Source organism: Anabrus simplex, chromosome 5 (assembly GCF_040414725.1).
Source record: "Anabrus simplex isolate iqAnaSimp1 chromosome 5, ASM4041472v1, whole genome shotgun sequence".
NCBI lineage: Eukaryota > Metazoa > Arthropoda > Insecta > Orthoptera > Tettigoniidae > Anabrus > Anabrus simplex.
In genome coordinates this window covers 146,130,570-146,154,887 of record NC_090269.1, presented here as the reverse complement: position 1 = coordinate 146,154,887, position 24,318 = coordinate 146,130,570, and the positions used below count along the sequence as shown (strand labels likewise).

General features: G+C 40.8%; 1 protein-coding gene across 7 annotated transcripts in view; it reads left to right on the top strand.

Annotated features, from left to right (window-relative positions):
* Positions 1-24,318, top strand: part of Mgat4a (alpha-1,3-mannosyl-glycoprotein 4-beta-N-acetylglucosaminyltransferase a) — a 978,023-nt gene that overhangs the window by 703,073 nt on the left and 250,632 nt on the right. The window contains exons 1-3 of one of the 7 annotated variants that reach the window (XM_068227584.1): positions 11,416-11,544; positions 11,629-11,719; positions 11,804-11,893. The exons of the other annotated variants lie outside the window; for them this stretch is intronic. The gene's annotated coding sequence lies outside the window, so the exon portion shown is untranslated. Of the gene's footprint in view, positions 1-11,415; positions 11,545-11,628; positions 11,720-11,803; positions 11,894-24,318 lie in introns of those variants that run through there. 7 annotated transcript variants of the gene reach the window in all.

Below are 24,318 nucleotides of genomic sequence, written 5' to 3'. Positions count from 1 at the left end.
TCTTAATGAGCATTACAGGCGAGTTGCATACGACTGTTTATGCTCGACGATAATTAAACTCTATTTTTTAAATATTCATAAATTTCTGTCGAGATGTCGCTTGACAGTTGATTTACTGAACAGAGCGCATGCGCTGGGTTATTGATTTTCCGTGAGTGGATCAGAGACCTTCATAATGTCATATGTTTTCAAAACATTGATAGAAGGTTTTCTTAACGTAGCTTTATATCAAATGCAAATTGTTTATTGTATAGTTGGTGAAGTGAATGTGCCGTGTGCTTGTGAAATACTGGAAGTAGAAGGTGCATTGATGTTAATATGTGTGTCCAACAGTTTGAATTTTGCTATCCTTAACTAATTGGTCAAACAGTTGTATCATAATGAAAATGTGAACTCTGATTGGTGGAGAAGCTGTATCATAATGGAAATCTGAACTATAATGACCTCATTAAGGTTCAGTTTTCTGGCGTATAATATTTATATATCGGCATCTTCGAGCAAAGAGATACTCTTGTATTCCTAGAGAAATGTCGCAATACTACGGCTACCCAATCTTTACCGGGCTGAGTGGCTCAGACGATTGAGGCGCTGGCCTTCTGACCTCAACTTGGCAGGTTCGATCCTGGCTCATCCCGATGGTATTTGAAGGTGCTCAAATACGTCAGCCTCGTGTCGGTAGATTTACTGGCACGTGAAAGAACTCATGTGGAACTAAATTCTGGCACCTCTGCGTCTCTGAAAACCGTGAAAACCCAATCTTTAATGATATTTTCGGCTCGGAAGTTGAGAAAAATCCTTTTTCTCTAAAAACGAGGCCCAATATATTTGTTCATTTTGGGTCATTGTACGCCAGAAAACGGTAGCTTTTATTTGTCCATTTTTGCCTTTCTCGGCGTTTTTTGGCTTATTGGTCCTTTTTTAAGCATTTTTAGGCCTCAACGACTTTTTTGTTGCAACTTCAGTTTCCTTCGAGTACATTTTTACTGTCCATTCTAATTTCGAATCATTAGTTCATCCATCAGGGGCTGCCTGGCCGAGGCGGTAAAGGCGTGCTCGGTTCGCCCGGAAGGACGTGGGTACGAGATTTCCACTTCCGGAGGTGCATATGGCCCTGCGGTTCACTTAGCCTACACCAAAAATGAGTACCAGGTTAATTCCTGGGCGCAAAGGCGGCCGGGCATAGGACTAAGCACTCTACCCCATCACGTGCCGAGGTTAACAATGGTGGAAGCCTTTACCTTCCACTCCTCCTGTACGGAGGTGACTTTGCTTTGCAGTTCATCCATCAGCTGCTAAACACCTTTTCTCTAGAAAATACATATATTTGAACCATATCTGACAAGAGAAAATATGACAAATGAAACTGGTGCGTGAAGAAACACAGGGGTATTAAATTATGTGCAAGATAAGTTAAATATTGAAAGGAGAAAATTTTGATGTGTTTTTGAAGAGGAAGATCTCGCTTGATTCAAGTATGAGCCCGTAACATCCGTTGATGAGGGGAGATGTTTCGCAATGTGCTGTCTGGAAAACAACTAGAACCTGCTGATGACTATTGTGATATACTGTAAAGCCAAGTGAGCGAATTCCGATTTCTTTTACCCTAGTAAGCCAAATTAGATTCCAGTAATACTGATTTCAATTCGTCTCTCGAGGATGTCCATTGGGAGTTCGCTGAATTCATTCTAGGTGGAAAAAATATTCCATTCTAAATTGTGTAAACACGAATTCTTGTTTTTAAATTATGTTAATCTAAAAATATATAATGTCTGAAATACTCTATCTGTCTCCCTCATCCTACTTCGTCATCCGTTTTATGAGGGATAGTGGCCTTTTTTATCGTGTATAATAATGTTTTTTTGTATTAGTGTATTTTTGTTAATTACGATTTTATCCCATTGACTCTATTTTAGCTCGTGTTTGCGTATTTTAATGTGTTATTTTAACTTCTAACTTGAATGATTTATCTCTCTGTACTTCAAGGCAATGCTTTTGCCATTATAATTTATATTTTCCATAATTTTGTTAGAGAATAAGGCATTGCGAATTAGATCCACTGATTTCTTTAGTCTCATAATCATTTTTCATCATCATTTGTTGTCCTTCTCCATGGCTAAATGGTTAGCGTGCTGGCATTTGGTCACAGGGGTCCTGGGTTCGATTCGCGGCAGGGTCTGGAATTTTAACCTTAATTGGTTAATTTCGCTGGCACGGGGGCTGAGTATATGTGTCATCTTCATCATCATTTCATCCTCATCACGACGCGCAGGTCGCCTACGGGAATCAAATCGAAAGACCTGCACCTGGCGAGCCGAACTTGTCCTCGGACACTCCCAGCACTAAAAGTTGTACGCCATTTCATTTCACCATCATTTGTTTTAAATGCTAGTCAGTGGATATATTTTAAAATTTTAATTATCATGTTTTTCATTCCATCTCGTACCATTAGAGGCCGATGACCTAGCTGTTAGGCCCGTTTAAACAACAATCAATCATCATCATGTCTGAAAGAAGTACAGTATTTCACGTTTATTTTTGCACTGCGTGTTGCATACCATCAGGATATTGCTTTTTAAACATTAAATGTTTTATTAAAACTAAAACTGTGAATGGATTTGTATGGCATTTTAAAGTTATTTTTGCTATTTTTATGGTCTTTTTAATATTTTTTGGTCTTTTCATAGATCTTTTTAGGCAGTTAATAGGTCTTCAACTTCCAAGCCCTGGTGCTAACCATACAAAATCACATTACAGAAATACGAGGGTCGAGTAATAAGTCATGGCAACTATTTTTTTCTCGCGAACAGGAGACAACACGGAAAATCCAAGATATGCATTTGCAAATATAGGGCATGTACTCATGCACAGTGTCTGAACACAAATTCTGACTTCAGCAGATTCTCGTAGGAAAGTGACAGAACATAGGCCATAGGTAAACATTGTTTTATTATGGTATAGACAGCAAATACACATGACTACTACAAAGGACAAGTCTCCACTGGTTACAGACCTTCGAAATAATCACCCAAAGTTTCCACTTTGCGTTGCCAGCGGTGTGGCAGGCGCTGAATACCATTCGCTAGATGTGTATCGCTAACGTGTGACACCTCTCTCCGAAATGCTGTTACGATGTCCTCTTTGTTAGCAAACCGTTGTCCACGTATTGGCTTCTTGACTTTGGGGATTAGGTCATAGTCACATGGGTTCAGATCAGACGAATAAGGCGGGTGTGGAAGAACTTACGATCGTTGCTCCTGCTTGTTGACTTCCATTTTGTTACGCTCTCACTCACACACTGAACTTGGGGGAATGCTTAGACCCACAATGTTGTTTACATACACCATCTAGTGGAGAGAGATTGATCTATAATAGAATCTCAGCTACAGTACTTCACCACATTCCAGTTGAACAAGGAGGATTCAGACCTAACAGGAGCTGTTGCGATCAGGTTCTGGCACTAACAAGCCATATTAACCAGGGCATTCAAGAAAAAATGAAAACGGTTGCTGTGTTTGTGGATTTATCATCAGCCTATGATACAGTCTGGCGAAAAGGGATGGTCCTGAAGTTCTTGAAAATGATCCCTTGCAAGACCTTAGCTTCCTTGCTCAACAACATGCTATGCAATCGCCTAATTCAAGTACATCTCAATGGAAACAGAAGCAGATCCTACAGATTAAATGATGGATTGCCGCAGGGTTCTCTCTTTGTTCCACTTCTCTTCAATCTGTACATGGCAGATCTTCCATCTACTGCGTGCCGAAAGTTTATATATGCTGATGACATAGTCCTAACAGCACAGTCCATAGACTCCGAGACCGCTGAAGCCATTCTCACACAAGATCTCCTAAAAATGGATAGATACTTCACCTGGCGATTGAAACCCAATGTAAACAAAACAGAGATTAGTACCTTTCACCCAGACAACAGGAGAGCCCATTACATCCCACAAGTTCAATTCAGAGGCCAACAGCTAAAATACTGTGCTCACCCGAAATGCTTGGGTATTGTGCTGGATCGCTCTTTGGCATATAAAGAACACCTCTGCAGAACAGCAGCAAAGGTTAAAACACGTAACAACAACCTTCACAAACTCAGTGGCACTAGTTCGGGAGCAAATGCTGATGTCCTCCGAACAACAGCTCTTGCCCTAGTATACCCATTTGCAGAATATTGCAGCCCTGTGTGGATCAACAGTGCACACACACACACACACACACACACACACACACACACACACACACACACACACACACACACACACACACACACACACACACACACACACACACACACACAGAGGAAAAGTTGATGTCCAGCTGAATGATACCATGAGAACAGTGTCTGGCACACTCAAATCCACACCACTTAAATGGCTGCCAGTATTAACTAACATCCATCCTCCTCACCTTCGAAGGCTAACTGCTCTGAAGAAGGTATGGTTAAAGTGTTCTGCAAATACACTCTCGCCGATTCATCAGGACTGCACCTCTCAGAAGCATGGAAGATTAAAATCTCGACATCCATCATGGCAACTAGGAAAGAGCCTGGTTGAGTCACAGTACAACATGAATAATACCTGGAGGGAAGAGTGGGCTGCTTCAAACCCTGACCAGCCAGGGTTGATATCTGACCCTTGTAAGAAACCTGCTGGGTTCAACTTGCCAAGGGGAATCTGGGCTTCGTTGAACAGATTGCGGACCGGTCTTGGAAGTTGCAATTTCTGGCTCCAACCCTCATTGCGACTGCGATGAAGTGGCTCAGACAGTCCACCATGTTGTAATGATGTGCCTATTTCGGAGCTTCCAGGGGGGATACCACGAACTTCATGCGGCAAGTGAAGAGGCAGTGAATTGGCTAAATTCTCTGGATATTAAGTTATAGGTTATATTACCATCAATTGATCCTTTGTCCGATTGTTGTTCTATCTACTTTAAGTGTTTAAATATAGCTTCTCTGTACCCTCTATACGCCATGCGAAATAAATAAAACCATCTAGTGGCATCATACGCAAGTGCATACCGTACCGTACGTTTTCAAATGCATATCTTAGATTTTCCATGTTGTATCCTATTCGCGAGAAAAAAAAAAATAGTTGCCATGACTTATAACTCGACCTACGTACATCTGCCAACAACCATATATAAAGATATAGATCATCACAGCCGAGAGAGATAGGTCTTATGGCGACGTAAAGCCAAATTGTAAATAAAACAGAAAACAAGAAAAACAACCACATACAGATTTCTTGCGAAGCAGGATTTTCTGTAATGACCTATATCAAAACAGTCATGGTGGTTGAAGAAATAGAAGTCAATCCATCCCATATTCATCCAGACATATTCGCCAAGCAAGAGCGATTAAGTGTGTTGGTTCCCCCCCCCCCCCTCTTATGACAAATTTTTGAGAGTCATAAACAACTTATATTGGCACCGAACTGCTTCTATACGGTTGCAAGTAGAAGAGATACAACGGGCAGTCCGGTAGGGGTGTGTTCGGTCGCCGCTATTATTCGATATCAATTCAGACAAGTTTTTCCAGGTAGCAATGCCACAGGCATTATTGTTAATGGAGAATATCGTAACTATATTCGCTATGCAGATGATACAGATAATCTCGAGTTCTGCAGATACTGATCAACAGAACTGTTGAGACAAGTCAGAATTGCGGACTGTCGCGCAACATACAAAACAGAAAATACAACTGAAACAGGTTATAATGACTCCGAAGGGACCGCCAATCAACGGTCGTTACAGGCGATTGTTGCACAAACCGATTTTTTGTTGCTAAAAATGCCATGACTGTATATTTTAGGCTGCATACTTACAGGGTTGAAAAAAATGAAAACCTACAACGATATTTTCCAGTCAGTGACCGGGTCAGGGTTAGAATGAATGAAGCCCCCATCGTGCGGCGAAGATAGGAATTGTGCCGACAGCCGAAGCCTGTCGCACTCCTCTGGGGTAATGATTGACTGGCAGATGAAATGAAATGACATTGGAGAGTGTTGCTGGAATGAAAGATGACAGGGAAAACCGGAGTACCGGGAGAAAAAACTTACAGTGTTAATTAACAGAATTAAAACTTCAACAAACGCAACTGAAGTAAGTACTGTATTTACAGTACAGTATTAGTGGAGTGGGCGACTTTCTCTTGAAGAGTAGTTCCATTGATTGGTACATGATTTGTTCTTTACTGCTTAAACCGTGTTCAATATCTTCGTGCTGAGATGATCTGACGTATCTGGTACTTACAAAAGAGACTGTATCTTCTCTCTGTCCTTCCAGTTTGTAGAAATCGTTCAGTGTGATACACCCAATTGCTTAACAATGCCGACTCTTGTTTCCCCATTTTCTAATCGCCATATTATATGTGACTTTTCTTCAATATTAAACACTTTCCTCTTCTTTAGTGACATCTTCACAGCGATGCCTGCCTCGACTATTTAATGAGTGATTTGCAATCTACAATAATAAGCGTTACATTGTTGTCAGCAATCCCCAAATACGTAACAAACAAAAATCAAGATTGGACGTTACAGTCGACACTTTTATCCGAAAATGTTTTCAAAATACGTCGTTTTATACCCGCGGCTTCTCTCGCGTTGACTTCGTAATGTGATAAAAGTAATCGTTCCTCGGCATTGTAGGCTACTAAGACTTTATCTGAAAATCCCTAAAGTATAAAAACTCACCGAAAAATGGAGTTTCATTTACCCCCAGAAACTCTTTGTAAACCACGATTGTAGTATTGCATTTTGGGGCTAAGATGACCATACGACATAGAACTGTACACGTCAGAACGCTTTCTCTCAAGTTAAAAAAAAGTTTCTTTATTTTTAAAGGAGATTCCAAATACCTATTTCTACATCTGTAAAATAATCAGGTTTTGAGATATGAATAACCCCATAAAAATAATTCAACCCTTTCATCAGCCCTTCCTCCATCGCCACCTAAGTGGATTTTCTGAAAACAAGACATGTTTTTTATTTTTAAAGGATTTTCCATAGTAGTATAATAGGACAGTTCGGCCGCCGCCTACGCCTCCGGCTCTCGGGAGAGGCCTCCGCCTCCCGCGGGAAATTTGAATTTTGGCGGGAAAATTGAATTTTGGCGCGAGATTTTAATTTGTAAACAAAGCCACGTGCTTTTTGACAGCTGTCATCGACAACAATGCATCGCTAACCTCACTGCTGCCATCTTGACGGGCCTAAACCTCAGTGGTACCAACTTAACCTTACTAGCGCGAGATTTGAATTTGTAAACAAAGCCACGTGCTTTTTGACAGCTGTCATCGACAACAACACATCGCTAACCTCACTGCTGTCATCTTACCGGGCCTAAACCTTAGTGCTACAAACTTAACCTCACTAGTGCGAGATTTGAATCGATAAACAAAGCCACGTGAATTTTTTGACAGCTGTCTTTCGCCATCTTTAATCAATAGAGCACCGTGCTGCACTCTATGTGGTGGCGGCGGCAAATTCCACATGCTTTACAAAGCCACGTGCTTTTTTGACAGCTGTCATTCGCCATCTTTAATCAAGAGAGCACCGTGCTGCACTCTATGTGGTGGCGGCAAATTCCACATGCTTTACAAAGCCACATGCTTTTTTGACAGCTGTCATTCGCTATCTTTAATCAATAGAGCACTGTGCTGCTATCATGCGGGCAATTTCGTCAGCTGCCATCTGCCATCTTTAATGAACAGAGCACCGTGCTGCTCTCATGCGGGCAATTTCGTTAGCTGTCATCCGTCATCTTTAATGAACAGAGCACCGTGCTGCCATCTTTGTGGTGGTGATAAATTCCACGTGCTTTACAAACTCACGTGCAGCTGTCATCCGCCATCTTTAATCAAGAGAGCGCCGCGCTGCACTCTGTGGTGGCAGACAATTTGAAAAGCAGCCAAGAGAGCATCGTGTTGGCATCTTTATTCTTTGACATGTGGTGGCGGCAAATTCCACATCCGCCATCTGAGAGCACCGTGCTGCGCTCTTGATCGTAGTAGCGGACAATTTAAAAAGAACATGTCAAGGAATACCTTTGTTCTAAAAGAAAACAATACTACAGTTCTGAACGGCTTGCGTAAGATAGCGATTGTTTGCTTAGCATAACTTGCACCTAACATGCTTGTTGTTACATCAGGAATGTTAACTGGCTAAATCCTGGTCTTTCAGCGTTAGGAAGGGCATCTAGCGGTAAAACAGATTCTTGCGTCAGGAACGGCATCCGGCCGTAAAATAGATTCTTACAATTTAAAATCTCATGTTAGGAAGGGACAACCGGTTGTAAAAACAGGAGGAGAGCAGCAGCTAGCTGCTTCCTAGTGCATTTCGGGTGTTATACCTTGCGAGTAGGTATGTACTAGCACCGGGTTTCGAATAAGCAGACTTTAGAACAAAAAAAGTATGTGGGATGTGTGTTTTAGATGGTGTTTGAAGCAAGCCTACACAGACACACACACACACACACAAGCTACATCCGGCTAGCCAGCTCCTACCTGGAATGTGTTTGCCTCAGCGGAGTACGAAGTCCACTGCACGCGTACAGTTCGCATTAAAATTATTAGCAGCTTGTCGAGCTGGGCTCAAACCTTCCTGTTTAATCGTAGTACAAATACGTCTGCTTGTAGAACTTGTATATTTCGGTACCTCAGCGTTTCGTGTTGTTGCTAACAGGTAGGGGGCACTGTGGATGTAGGCTTAGCTTAGTAAAACTCACGACAATGTCTGACCTCTGTAGGTTGAAACTTGGTTTCTTCCGAACATTGCAACTTTAGTCTATTGATAAATAGTTGTTCTCTTCAATCCTCATGCTATAGGAGAGGTTAAACTTATAATTTCAAACTTACAACCGAAACCGTAGAAGCCGGCAATTCTCTTTCTATATAATAATTTCGTGTGGCTATTTCTAGCCAAGTGCAGTCTAAAAATAAATCCTAGTCTTGTTGCATCAGGAAGGGTAAGCGGCTAAATCCTGGTCTTTCAGCGTCAGGAAGGGCAATCGGCTGTAAAACAGATTCTTGCGATTTAAACTCTTGCGTCAGGAGGGGGCACTCGGCTGTAAAACATATTTTAATCCCAAGAGAATCGAACCCGAGACTGCCGGGTGAGAGGCAAGCACACTAAACCAAACCGTAGGAGCCGGCAATTCTCTTTCTGTATAATAATTTAGTGTAGCTATTTCTAGCCAAGTGCAGTCTAAAAATAAATCCTAGTCTTGTTACATCAAGAAGGGTAACTGGCTAAATCCTGGTCTTTCGGCGTCAGGAAGGGCAACCGGCCGTAAAACAGATTCTTGCTTTTTAAAATCTCATGTTAGGAAGGGGCACTCGGCTGTAAAATATATTTTTAATCCCGGTCCTGTTACGTTAGGAACCGCATCTAGCTGTAAAAACAGGAGCTCCAAACATTTACAGTGTTAAGCTTTAGTAGCAGGCTATGTGCTCACACCAGGTTACATTTTTTGTTCCACCGCATAGAACACTGTCTTTGAAGTTGTATCGGCGCAGTCAGTCAGAGCGAGGTGAGGAATGCATGCGTTGACTGAAATTGTACACTCGTCTTCCGGCTGTACTAACCTTCAGCGAGGACACTGCGTGCTGATAAGCTACTTGTAACTCACGGAACATTTTCTTAATCGTGTAGGTAATTCCTTCTAGTGTAAGTTCCTAACATAAAATATTACGATTGTACGGAGAGGTTCAAACACAGTGCCAGCACATAGCCCACTCCTATCGAAAGAGCCTGCACGGCGCCGGCACATGGACTACTCCTGTTGAAGGAGCCTGCACAAGGTTTAACGTCCCCATCAACAGCCCTTACTTAATGCTAGCTTTTTGCACACCCTCTGGTTATTCGAAACTGCCTAAGAATGTAATATACTACAGTAGGGAGAGGGTAAAACCCGGTGCCGGTACGTAGCCTACTCCTACCGATGAAGCCTGCACAAGGCTTATCGCCTCCATCCGACAGATGAATCACCATCAACATCTTGTACCCGCAGTCAGTTTCGGAGAAGCCTGCACAAGGTTTAACGTCCCCATCAACAGTCCTTACTTAATGCTGGCCTTTTTGCACACCCTCTGGTTATTCGAAACTACCTAAGAATGTAATATACAATAGTAGGGAGAGGGTAAAACCCGGTACCGGTACATAGCCTACTCCTACCGATGAAGCCTGCACACAGCTTATCGCCTCCATCCGACAGATGAATCACCATCAACATCTTATACTCACAATCATTTTCGAAGGAGTCTGCACACGGTTTAACGCCCCCATCAACAGCCCTTACTTAATGATGGCTTTTTGCACACCCTCTAGTTATTCGAAACTGCCTAAGAATGTAATATACAATAGTAGGGAGAGGGTAAAACCCAGTGCCGGCACATAGCCTACTCCTACCGATAAAGCCTGCACAAGGCTTATCGCCTCCATCCGACAGATGAATCACCATCAACATCTTGTACTCACAATCATTTTCGAAGGAGTCTGCACAAGGTTTAACGTCCCCATCAACAGCCCTTACTTAACGCTGGCTTTTTGCACACCCTCTGGTTATTCGAAACTACCTAAGAATGTAATATGCAACAGTAGGATCGCCTCCATCCGACAAATGAATCACCCTCAACACTCTTGTACTCACAATCATTTTCGAAGGAGTCTGCACAAGGTTTAACGCCCCCATCAAAAGCCCTTACTTAATGCTGGCTTTTTGCACGCCCTCGAAACTACCTGAGAATGTAATATGCAGCAGTAGGATCGCCTCCATCCGACAAATGAATCACCCTCAACACTCTTGTACCCGCAATCATTCTCGCTACTTCGGGAGATAGCGGGTTCGAACTCCTACTGTCGGAAGCCGTAAAAATAGCAAATGCTAGGCGAGGGACCTGCGCGATCGTCATAACGTGTAATTACATGATCTAGCCGGATGTGGTCTTAGCTCAAGTGCCTACAGGTAAGGAATACCGCGGATGTCGGCTTCTTGCTTAGCTTAGTACCCTCCCGTTTAAGTCCAGAGGTCGAGAATCGCGCGCTAATTTTCTAAGGCTCGATCCACTGCAGAACTCTTAAATTCTGACACCTCGGCATCAACAGCAGGTTCGATCCCGGCTTAAATACGTCAGCCTGCAGAACTCAGCGTAAGGCACTCAGGAGAGCTCTTGTTGCATAAACATTTCGTTCTAACTGTACTGCAAACGTCTGCAATTCTTGATATCCGCTTGGTAACAAGGAGCATATTTACTCGCTGCAGTCTGCGTGAAGCGCTCACAGTTCTTTGTGTGTGTGTTTATTACGTGCACATCCCCCGTCTAAGTACTGTCTGCTGTGAATATTATTCTTCAGCCTTCAACTTAAGGTAAGCCTGAACTGTTAGTTGCTGTTTGCAAAGCAACTTCTACGCTAGGTAATAAACATCTACATTCATATATTTTCTTTTCTTTTTTAGGTACAACTAGAATATTATCATTCGAGTTACAGGCTTGAAAGTACGCATTTTATTCATCCGAGTAACAGTCTGCAGCGCGAACATTTTTAAGGTATGTTTCGAACTTTGTGTTGTAAAGAGAGCTAGGCTAGCTGATGTACCCTACACTACATTCATTTATGTTTGTTCTTTTTAGGTACTACCAGAATATTATCATTCGAGTTTCAGGCTTGAACGCACGCATTTTATTCATCCGAGTAACAGTCTGCAGCACGTGCATTTTTAAGGTATGTTTCGAACTTTGAGTTGTAAAGATAGCTAGGCTAGCTGACGTACCCTACACTACATTCATATATGTTTGCTCTTTTTAGGTACGACCAGAATATTATCATTCGAGTTTCAGGCTTGAACGCACGCATTTTATGCATCCGAGTAACAGTTTGCAGCGCGAAGATTTTAAGGTATGTCTGACCTCTATAGGTTGAAACTTGGTTTCTTCCGAACATTGTAACTTTAAGCTAATCTCTATTGATAAATAGTTGTTCTCTTCAATCTACATGCTGTAGAAGAGGTTAATCTTATATTTTCAAACTTACAGCCATGTCTGACCTGTATAGGTTGAAACTTGGTTTCTTCCGAACATCGTAACTTTAGTCTATTGATAAATAGTTGTTCTCTTCAATCCTCATGCTATAGAAGAGGTTAATCGTATAATTTCAAACTCACAGCCATGTCCGACCTCTATAGGTTGAAACTTGGTTTTTTCTGAACATTGCAACTTTAGTCTATTGATAAATAGTTATTTTCATTAATCTGCATGTCATAGAAGAGGTAAATCTTATAATTTCAAACTTACAGCAATGTCTAACCTCTATAGGTTGAAACTTGGATTCTTCCGAACATAGCAACTTTAGTCTATTGATAAATAGTTGTTCTCTTCGATCCTCATGCTATAGAAGAGGTTCATTTATAATTTCAAGCTCACAGCAATGTCCGACCTCTATACGTTGAAAATTGGTTTCTTCTGAACATCATATCTTTAATCTATTGATAAATAGTTATTCTCTTCAATCCACATGCTGTAGAAGCGGTTAGTCTTATAATTTCAAACTTACAGCCATGTCCGACCTGTATAGGCTGAAACTTGGTTTCTTCCGAGCATCGTAACTTTAGTCTATTGATAAATATTTATTTTCTTTAATCCGCATGCTATAGAAGAGGTTAATCGTATAATTTCAAACTCACAGTCATGTCCGACCTCTATAGGTTGAACATCGTAACTTTAGGCTAATCTCTATTGGTTGTTCTCTTTTCAGATGTTCCCCTGCTCGCAGTGTAACGAAACGTTCAGAAGACGTGATATCCTCACACGTCATGTAAAATCGAAACATCGTGAGGCGTCTGATACGTTTTCCTGCGGGCAGTGCAACGTTACGTTCGCAAGGCGAGATAACTTTATGCGCCATGTAAAATCAAAACACCCTAGCATAACATCTGCTTTATGTGAAGTTTGTGGTGTGTATTTCGCTAACGTAGAGCGATACGAGGCTCACTTAGTAGAAGCACATCAGGTATCTACTTGCAACTATAACCCTCAGGTAATAGGAGAAAAGCGTAAAAAACGGATGTAGCTGTAGAAAGAACTAGTAGTAAAAAACCTAGAAAAAATCATGAACTTCAAACTATTCACTGCGAGCACTGTAACACTGATGTACCATCTTCGCATTTTCAGGGGCACTTACGCAGTAATGAGCAAAAAAATAATGCTAGTAGAGGTGGCTGTAATGCAAACATCGAGGAAATTAATACTGCATTTAAAAGCAGGATTTTTAGTTGTAGAATTCGTGCCAGTCAAAAGTTTCAGAGCACTTCAATCTTTTTAAATTGTGTTCAACCGGATGTACAACAGCTTCTCGCTAAAACTTTGTCCAATCAAAATTTATTTAAAGTTAATTTTGAACTTTTCGCCTTGTACATTAAAAGCACGGATGAATCCGAAATAACGGACGTAAAATCATTTAATACGAAGAATTTGTCATAAGTCAGTTAACTAATTTTGGTGATGTACTTAGGGATGTCTCTAACATTATTTCAACTAAGAGCGAGGAATTTCAGGAAAAGGAATCAGGGTGGGCTTTAGTTGAAATTTTGTATCTAGAAGTTAACATCAATAAGTACAATCCCATTCGAGGTTCATCGTACATCGAGCTGCCGACATGGATTCAGCGAAAAGAAGCTGCTGTAAACATCCAAAACAATGACGAGGCATGTTTTGCATGGGCGGTGATGTCGGCTTTAAATCCTGCTAAATCGAATGTAGCGAATAGAACATCATCATATCCACACTATTCAACGCAACTAAATTTCGATAGTATAGAATTTCCTGTGCAGTTAAAGGATATTAAGCGCTTTGAAAAACTAAATAACATTAGCATTAATGTGTATAGTGTAGAGAAAAAGTCTGTAGTAGGCCCTCTGTATTATACATGTCGTAAGAAGAGTACTCATGTTAACTTACTCTATATCGAAAACAGTGAAAATAGCCACTTTTGCTGGATTAAAAATCTGAGTAGACTTGTTGGTAGTCAGTTGTCAAAACATGATGGTAAAAAGTGGCTATGTGATGGATGTTTGCAGTATTTTAAAACTGAAGATCAGTTAACGAAGCATTCCAAGAATGACTGCAATCATGTATATACAGAGACACCTACTACGGGCAATAATGTTTTAAAATTTACAAATTTTCACAAGCAGATGTGGGTACCTTTCGTGATTTATGCAGACTTTGAAGCCATCCTCAAGCCATGCAGCACATGCTCACCTAATCCTGACAACTCTTTCACTAATACTACGCACATGCATGTCCCGTATAGCTTCGCGTATTACATCAAGTGTAGTTATGATAGTACGCTTAACAAGTTAGAGCTGTATCGAGGACCTGATGCTGCTAAAGTACTTTTAGAAAGATTTGAAAGTGATGCAGTTCGTCTTGGTCGTATTCTAAATAGTAATATTCCTATGAAGCCACTCACCGAAATTCAGTTAAATGATCATGAACGTGCTACAAAGTGTAGCATTTGTGATGGGGAATTTTCCGAAAATGACCCTAAAGTTTTTGATCATGATCATTTAACTGGTTTCTACAGATGTGCCGCTCATTATAGCTGTAATCTTAAGTACAGAGTTCCTAAATTTATCCCTGTAATTTTTCATAACTTATCTGGTTACGACTCACATTTCATCATTTCACAATTTGGAGCTTTAGATGAAAAAGTAGATATAATCCCTCAGAATAAAGAGCGGTACATTGCATTTGCAAAGTCTGTAAAAGTAGATGAGGAGCATTCTATAAAACTGAGATTCCTTGACTCGTTTCGCTTTATGGCGAGTGGCCTCGATAAACGTTCTAGTCATTTACAGCCAGAACAATTTACGGAAATTCGACGCGTTTTTCCTGAAGAAGCATAGTTTAATTTACTTCGGCGTAAGGGTGTTTTTGTTATGAATATCTTGACTGCTTAGAACGCCTCGAAGAACGTGCTTTACCATCGAAGCAATCCTTTTACAGCACGCTGAATTCAGCGGATATTAGCGATGATGACTATTAACACGCACAACATATCTGGGAGCAGTTCCACATTCAAACGCTAGGTGAATACTCCGACTTATATGTAAAAACGGATGTACTTTTGTTAGCTGATGTTTTTGAAAATTTTCGCTGTGTTTGCAAGAAAACCTACAGCCTTGACCCATGTCAGTATTTTACAGCGCCTGGGTTAAGTTGGGATACGATGTTAAAATACACGCGGGTGAATTTGGAACTGCTAACTGATATTGATATGGTGCACTTTATAAAATCGTCTATTCGAGGCGGTCTAAGTCAGTGCAGCGGGCGGTATTCTAAGGCAAATAATAAGTACATGCCGAGTTTCGATTCTAGTCAGGAATCTCAGTATATTGTTTATCTCGATGCTAATAATCAGTATGGGTGGGCGATGAGTCAGCATCAACCGGTGAGTGGTTTGCGCTGTCTAACGCAGTGCGAAATTGATGCTTTACAGCTGCACGCCCTAGGCGATGAAGCTGATAAAGGCTATTTCCTCGAAGTTGACTTACAGTATCCTAAAGAGTTACACACTTCTCATAATGACTTACCGTTCTGCCCTGAAAATGTGAAGTCCCCGTACATCGCATCAACGACGAAAATGCTAATTGCTAATGTGTGTGATAAATCTAAGTATATCATTCATTACCGAAATTTAAAACAGTGTTTGCAGCATGGTTTGAAGTTATCCAAAATTCATCGCGTACTAGAATTTAATCAGTCACCGTGGCTAAAGCCATATATCGATCTGAACAATAATTTAAGAACGAATGCGGTTAACGAGTTTGAAAAAGATTTCTACAAGCTCATGAATAACAGTGTGTTTGGTAAGACTATGGAAAATGTTGACAAACGCGTTGATGTAAAATTGATTACAAACTGGGAAAATATTAAGAAAAGATATGGTGCTAACTATTTAATAAGTAAACCAAATTTCCACAGCTGTACCATCATACATGTGAATTTAGTTATTATACAGATGAATCGTGTTAGGGTTAAGTACGACAAACCTACCTACGTCGGTTTTGCAGTACTTGAATTGGCTAAAACACTCATGTATGAATTCCATTACGATTATATGATGAAGAAGTACGCACATAATGCGCAATTGCTCTACACAGATACCGATTCGTTTATTTATCAAATCAAAACTGATGACTATTACAATGATATAAAGCCAGACTTGGGTAGGTTTGATACTAGTAACTATCCTGCAAATAATCAATATCATCTACCGCTAGTGAACAAAAAGGTTCTAGGTAAAATGAAAGATGAATGTGCTGGAAATATTATCGATTCATTTGTAGGTATTAAATCCAAGTCATATTGCATAAAACTCTTAAATGAACTACAAATAAAGAGATTGAAGGGGGTTAAAAAGAATGTCGTTCAGAATCAGCTAAGTTTTGAAAACTATAACAATTGCATTAAAAGTAATCCACCTATTTTGCATAAGCAAATGTCTGTCATTAGAAGCAAGAAGCACCAGTTGTACACTCACTTAATTAGTAAGGTAGCCCTTAATAATGATGATTGCAAACGGTTTGTCATCCCAAATTCTACCAACACTCTAGCCTGGGGGCATAGTAGTATTGATAGGTACTACTTTACATAAAGCGGATGTGTGTAAACATTATGCTAGAGGTGTGTACTTTGTAATATATACGTTAATCTGTCTTACATCACAATTCACTGTACATATTGTACAAAGATAGGGAGAGGTACGCTGAGAGTGTAGTACGGCAAGTTTAAACTTGTACATACAAGAATTGCGTCGAGGATAGGAGAAGTACGCAAACATCACTAGGGTAAAATGATTCGAGATAAAACTTGTACATACAAGATGTAAATAAATAATGTAGAATTGGCATATTCTTTTATTTTAGGTTAGGTATTACCTTCTTCCCGCTCCTTATTTGCAAGATAGAGTTTTGTTTATTACTCAAAGAAGAAAAGCAAGAAAAAGCAGATTCGTAAGTATGTTATTGTCTAGCTCATGTTGAGAAGAGAAGTTTTTTCTTTTCCTAAACAGTGTTTGATTCTAGTCTTGCAATACAGTGTTCAACAACATCGAACTATAAACGGTAGTATGTGTTCAAGTCTAAACTTGCAATACTCTTGCTTTTGCGATGCACGTTCGATAGAGATGTACCTTGATAGAGGAGGAAGAGCAGCTTAGTAAGTATGTTGAGAAGATAATTTTTTCTTTCTAAACAGTGTTTGATTCTAGTCATACAATGCAGTGTTCAACAACATCGAACTCTAGTATGCGGTTCAAGTTGTAATAAGTTTTGAACAGTAGTATGTGTGTTCAAGTCTAAACATGCATCACTGCGGGTATGCGATATGTGTGTTCTCTTATGCATAAGATCGCGTTGTATGCTCGATAAAGCTATGCCTTGACAGAGCAGGGAGAAAGGAGTTTATAACAATCGCTATCTTACGCAAGCTGTTCAGAACTGTAGTCTTATTATTTTTTCTTTCAGAACAAAGGTATTCCTTGACATGTTCTTTTAAATTGTCCGCCACAACAAATAGTGCGTCACGGTGCTCTGTAGATTAAAGATGGCAGAAGTGGGATTTGCTACCACCACAAAGAGTGCGCACGTGGAATTCGCCACCACCACAAAGATGGCAGCACGGTGCTCTGTTCATTAAAGATGGCGGATGACAGCTGACGAAATTGCCCGCATGATAGCAGCACAGTGCTCTATTGATTAAAGATGGCGGATGACAGCTGTCAAAAAAGCATGTGGCTTTGTAAAGCACTTCGAATTTGCCACCGCCACAAAGAGGGCAGCACGGTCCTCTCTAGATTAAAGATGGCGTATGATAAATGCACGTGAGTTTGTAAAGCACTTCGAATTTGCCGCCACCACATAGAGCTCAGCACGGCGCTCTCTTGATTAAGGATGGCGGATGACATCTGTCAAAAAGCACGTGGCTTTGTAAAGCATGTGGAATTTGCCGCCACCACATATATTGCAGCATGGCGCTCTCTTGATTAAAGATGGCGGATGACAGCTGTCAAATAATTCACGTGGCTTTGTTTACCGATTCAAATCTCGCACTAGTGAGGTTAAGTTTGTAGCACTAAGGTTTAGGCCCGTTAAGATGACAGCAGTGAGGTTAGCGATGTGTTGTTGTCAATGACAGCTGTCAAAAAGCACGTGGCTTTGTTTACAAATTCAAATCTCGCGCTAGTAAGGTTAAGTTGGTACTACTGGGGTTTAGGCCCGTCAAGATGGCAGTACTGAGGTTAGCGATGCGTTGTCTGTCAAAAAGCACGTGGCTTTGTTTACCTATTCAAATTTCGCGCTAGTTAGGTTAAGTTGGTACCACTGAGGTTTAGGCCCGTCAAGATGGCAGCAGTGAGTTTAGCGATGCGTTGTTGTCGATGACAGCTGTCAAAAAGCACGTGGCTTTGTTTACAAATTCAAATCTCGCGCCAAAATTCAAATTTCCCGCCAAAATTCGTTTTCCCGCGGGAGGCGGAGGCCTCTCCCGAGAGCCGGAGGCGGAGGCGGCGGCCGAACTGTCCTATTATACTACTTTCCATGTACCATGTTTCACGTCTGTAACATGTTAAGTTTTTGACATACACTGTAGATATTCCGATACTCACTTTAAAAGTGGTTTTCCTAAAAATGTGTTTCTTTATTTTTAAAGGAGATTTCGAACACCAGTTTTCATGTCTTTAACACCTTTAGTTTTTGAGATATAAGTATACTCATAAAGAGTTCAAGTTCTTCGTCACTTCTTTCTACCCCCTCTCCCTTAAGTGAATTTTCCGAAAACAAAAAAATACGTGTTTATTTATAAAGGAGCTTCCAAATACCAATTATCACGACTGTAACATCTTCAGTTTTTGCGATATTTGTATCCTCATGAAAATAATTCAACTCCCATTTCTCACCTCATCCCGCCCCCCTTAAGTTGATTCCCCCACCCCAAAAGCGTGTTTTTAATTTTTAAAGGAGACTCCAAGTACCAATTTCCACGTCAGTAACATCTTCATTTCTTGAGATATCAGTATCGTAAAAAAAATAATTCAACCCCCTTTTCAGTCCCTTTTACTCCCACGTTAAGTAGTTTTTCCAAAAACAAACAATACCTGTTTTATTTGTAAAACATAAAAAGTAGCAGTTTTCACATCTGTAAAATGTTAAGTTTTGGGATATACTGTAGATATGCTCAGGGATTATGTGTAGGGCCTACCAATTTTGGTTGGGAGCTATGGCCGAACGTACACGCTGTAAAATCCCTGAGCTGACGTTGCCATGGTTACGGCAGTTCATTTTTTTAACAGATTCCTAGAGCAGGGGTAGTGTGGTGCCAATATCTCCATAAAGGTTGGCTTTAGGGCCTTAAAACATGGTTTTCGGGCCCGTAGGGCTTACCGAGTTGTGTTATTTGCGTCAAGGGGCATAAAATGAGCTTTATCTCGTCATTGTACGACAAATTCGACATTTCGCCTATATTAGCCTATTATTTTATATCTCCCTCCGTCATCGTCCCCCCCCCCGCCCTCGAATTGTTTTGAAAATAAAATATAGCCTATAGCACTCAGGGATAATGCATCTTTCTCTTAGTGAAAGAATTTTTAGAATCGGCCCAGTAGTTTCTGAGGTTATCCTCCAGATATACATAAACTCACAAAATTAGCACTCTCTTTATTATATCAGTATAGATTTCTAGTTATTTATCTTATGAACGGTGCATAAATAAGCTGTTACTGTGTAGTTTGAGGGGTGAGGTGTCGCCATGGAAAAAGTTTGCTGTAGTGAGAAGAAGAGACGGAAGACGTCGGACCCTTCAATGAATGAAGGTATGCGCAAAATAAAGGGAAGGTCACGAAGGGTGTGAAACTGAAATACTCGCGAGCCTAACACCATCGGGGTCGGAAAAAAACGAGAGTGGACCAAGGGACGTCGGATAGGATAGATGAAAGTGACACAAGTGGAAACGTACTTGATATACATAGTACAGAAAGCTTAATCTATAAAGGAAAGACTTGACATAGGAATGTTTTCTAACATTATCCTAATAAAACAAACCTCCGTTAAAACAAATTGGTGGGCCGATGACCTTCGATGTTAGGCCCCTTAAAACAACAAGCAGCATCATCATCAAAACAAATTGACACATCAACATTCATGACGGTCTTCTTTTTTTTTTCACAACAAAACCTGTAGAAGGGCACACTAATAATATAAATAGCATAGAAATCAAAATTTCCCTAACACCTGTTGAGAACGCAATCGCCCTTCGAACTGAATACCTAAAATACATACAGCTCGCCTGATGGCCATGGTCGTTAAGGCGTTGAAGTTTAAAAGGTCTGACATCGAGGTCAGCCGGTTCGAGTCCCGTTGGTCGAAAAAAATTTCACCATCAGAATATTGGTCGGCAGGGTAGGGGACGTGGCGGTATACAACTTCTAATCACTTTATTGTGTGCCTAAAGCCTGGATTAAATTCCAAATCTCGTCGCAGTGCTCTTACGGAGTGAGGGCACATGACGCTGTTGATGGCGATTCTTCCGTCAGATGGGGACGTTAAGCCTTGAGCAGACCCCTTGGTGCTATTCGACAGGAGTAGGCTACGTGCCGGCACCGGGTTTCACCCTCTCCCGTCCTACTATCATATATCACGTCATTCATTTCATCTCATTAACTCCTCTGATGAGATTATCATCAGGAAGGGCATCTCGTACATACATACATACATAGAGTACATCATCAGTTGACACATGACACATAATAGGCAGGCAGTATCAATGGGAACAACTATTTAATAAAGAAAAATGTAATTCCATCCACCCGGCAAACCAGGCGACTAATGACGTTCCACAAGAAAAGTAGCGCTGAGCACAGGAAATATGATTTCCGCTGTCGGTACGTCGAGCTTGTCAATAGGGAACATGCATGATCCGGGGTTTTAATTAAAAATATGCTAATCTGATTCAAAATTTCATTCAGAATTCAAAAATGTGATCAGAATGTACAAATAATAATTCCAAACATGATAAAAATCTACGAAAATGTCACGTCACGCAAGTACGCGATCTCATTGGTCTGACGTCATCGTACAGGTTGACTGAATTAGCAGACGAAATAACACATAGTGTGCTGTGAGAAGCAGGATACACTTCGCGTATTTCTACTTTACATTAGTGCCTAGTATGGTTAAATTCGAGGTCTATACATTGGATAATAATCTGAGTGGTATATTTTATACTTAAAATGAATCCTGCGCAGACAGTGAGGCAGAAAACTTATAAATGGTGTAGAGTTCCGATGTGCAATAGCACATCGCATACCGTACCAAACAAATTGTTTATAAATGTTCCAAAGACGCTAAAACTAGGGAGAAATGGATTTTGGCGAGCCGGAGAAATGCTGGTGATATATCGGAAAAGTCTACAGTTTATTTTTTTGAAGATTTTAACGTAAGATGAATTTGTTTGAATTTTGAAATCACTTTTCCATGTCAGCTGTTCTAGTGGTAAAACTTTAAATTTTAATGTATGATGCTTTATTTAAATGCTTCAATTACATCTTGGAATATGAAAATAATAAACAGTGCATTAAATAATGCTGATTATTAAAGTATTCTCCAAACCTAACCTATGTTTTGGGTGATCCATGTCAAGATAATAAATCAAAGGGGTTATGAACCATTTTGACAGCTCTAATTCTATCTTGGCATGGGACAGTTATGTATGTCTTTATTGAAGAGCTTAATTGGTAAAGAAATTTAGGCTATATCTAAATACTCTATAATGTAACAAAGAATAGGCGTGTACATCATGAAAGGAAACAACGTGAATTTAACAATGTATAACTCTCCACAAAACCAATGCTTGTCTATTGGGGTCTTATAAGTTAACAATGCTCAATTATAATAATTATCATAATATTAATGAAATAAATAACATAATTGCACACAGGTGAAAATAGTGATGTAGGTGTTTAAAATATTATCCAACTTCGCCTAAGTTTTAGGTTATACAAGCCAAGTCAATAAACCGAAGGGTAAAAATACTGCGCGAGTTGGCCGTGCGGTTAGGAGCGATCAGCTGTGAGCTCGCATCCGGAAGATAGTGGGTTTTGAACCCCACTGCTGGCAGCCCTGAAGATGGTTTTCCGTGGTTTCCCATTTTCACACCAGGCAAATACTGAGGCTGTACCTAAGGCCACGGCCGCTTTGTTCCCATTCCTAGGCCTTTCCTGTCCCATCGTCGCCATAAGACCTATATGTGACGGTGTGACGTAAAGCAAAAAAAAAAAAAAAAAAGGTTAAAGTTACAGCACCCAAAGACATTCCTGTATTGAGCGACTAAAATGTCACCAGGACACTTTTCTTTCTTGATATGCGCAGCTTGTTAAAAGCCAAATGTAATTAATGTTATTGGCTTCACGCCCCGCTAACTACTTCTACGATTTTCGGAGACGCCGATGTGCAGGAATTTAGTCCTGCAGGAGTTCTTTTACGTGCCAGTAAATCTACCGACACGAGGCTGACGTATTTGAGCACCTTCAACTACCACCGGACTGAAGCAGGATCGAACCTGCCAAGTTGGGGTCAGAAGGTCAGCACCTCAACAGTCTGAACCACTCAGCCCGACTTGTGAAAACTAGATGAAGTCATATTTATCTTTATCATGTTTAACTTTTTCCCTCCACAAAGATATTTAATTCTCTTTCATGGGCCCCGAAAGTGGGTAGGCCAGTTGTCCCAACCATAAATATATATATATTTTTTGGGAATGATAGATTATAGCCCTATAGTACTATGAGCTTTCTTTCTTTCCTTCTTTCTTTCTTTCTTAATCAGTTTATCCTTCAGGGTTGGTTTTCTCTCGGACTCAGCGAGGGATTTCACCTCTACCACTTCAAGGGCAGTGTCCTGGAACGTGAGACTTTGAGTATGGTGATGAAACTGGTGAGGAGGGCCATTACCTCGCCCAGGCGGCCTCACCTGTTATGCTCAACAGGGGTCTTGTTGGAGGATGGGAGGATCGGAAGGGATAGACAAGGAAGAGGGAAGGAAACGGCCGTGGCCTTAGGTGCCTGGAGGAGAAGTAGGAAAATACGAAAAACCACTTCGAGGATGGCTGAGGTGGGATTCGAAACCCTTCTACTCAGTTGACCTCCCGAGGTTGAGTAGACCCCGTTCCAGCCCTCGTACTATTTGTTTTCAACTTTCATGGCAGAGCCGAGAATCGAAACCGCGCCTCCGGGAGTGGCACACATTAACCACTACACCACAGAAGCGGACTAGTACTATAATGCTACCTATATGTTTATGTTAGTGCTGAAATCCGATTTCTTACTTTACTAATGCTGAAAGCCCGAAAATGTAATGTTATTCTTTAATATGGGAATCAGTCTAGAAGGAAATTTTGAAAGTGATGTTATTTCTATCCAGGTTTGTTGTTATCCTAATACTATGGGTTACAGTACATTGCACGTACATAAAAGACGCCACTTACAAACTTGCTTGTTATCCGCGAATTTCTGCGGCCACAAAAGTCACATTTTTCAAGAATGATGTCATCTACACATGGTAGATTGTCTGACTGTGCTGTTTTGAACCTTTCTTCTGTCATTTCGAAGTTATTCGCGATCATGAATAATAAACAATCGGCTTTTAGCAACGGCTGATGCACAACGGCTGATGCACAACGGCTGGTAGAGCTCCATGCGGTACTGGATCGTGACGTCACAGCGCGCCGCTTACGTCAGAGGCCGTTTCACTCGCCTTGCGGAAAGGCACTATTAAATATTTTTTTAATGGTAGAAAACAAGGCAACATACCACAATGCAATACGTTTACGTACTATTTCATTGGTGTTCTTTTCAAAACAAATATTTTTGAAAATGGTGCATGTTCCCAATTCCGCTCCACACACTTCACCACGCCCTCGAAAGTCGTAATTTGTTTTCCAGGCAATGGAACGTCTCCTCACACAAGTTTGTGGTTCTCATTCTACAAAAATAGGTCAGAAAAGGCAGATGAAAGAAGTGCGGTGGTCCCTGGGGACCAAATCAGTTTGATAAAGTAGCTTCGTTGGTCGTATGACTAGAGATCGGATTGTTAGGCGCCTGTAGGTGGGAAAATGTATACAGTAGGTTCTTACTTGGATAGGGTGGCATGGAGAGCTGCATCAAACCAGTCTATGGACTGATGACTCAAACAAAACAACAAGAACAACAACAACAACAGGTTCTTACTGTTTTAAAATAGGCGCTTCTTCTTCTATCGCTTTTTCCCACAC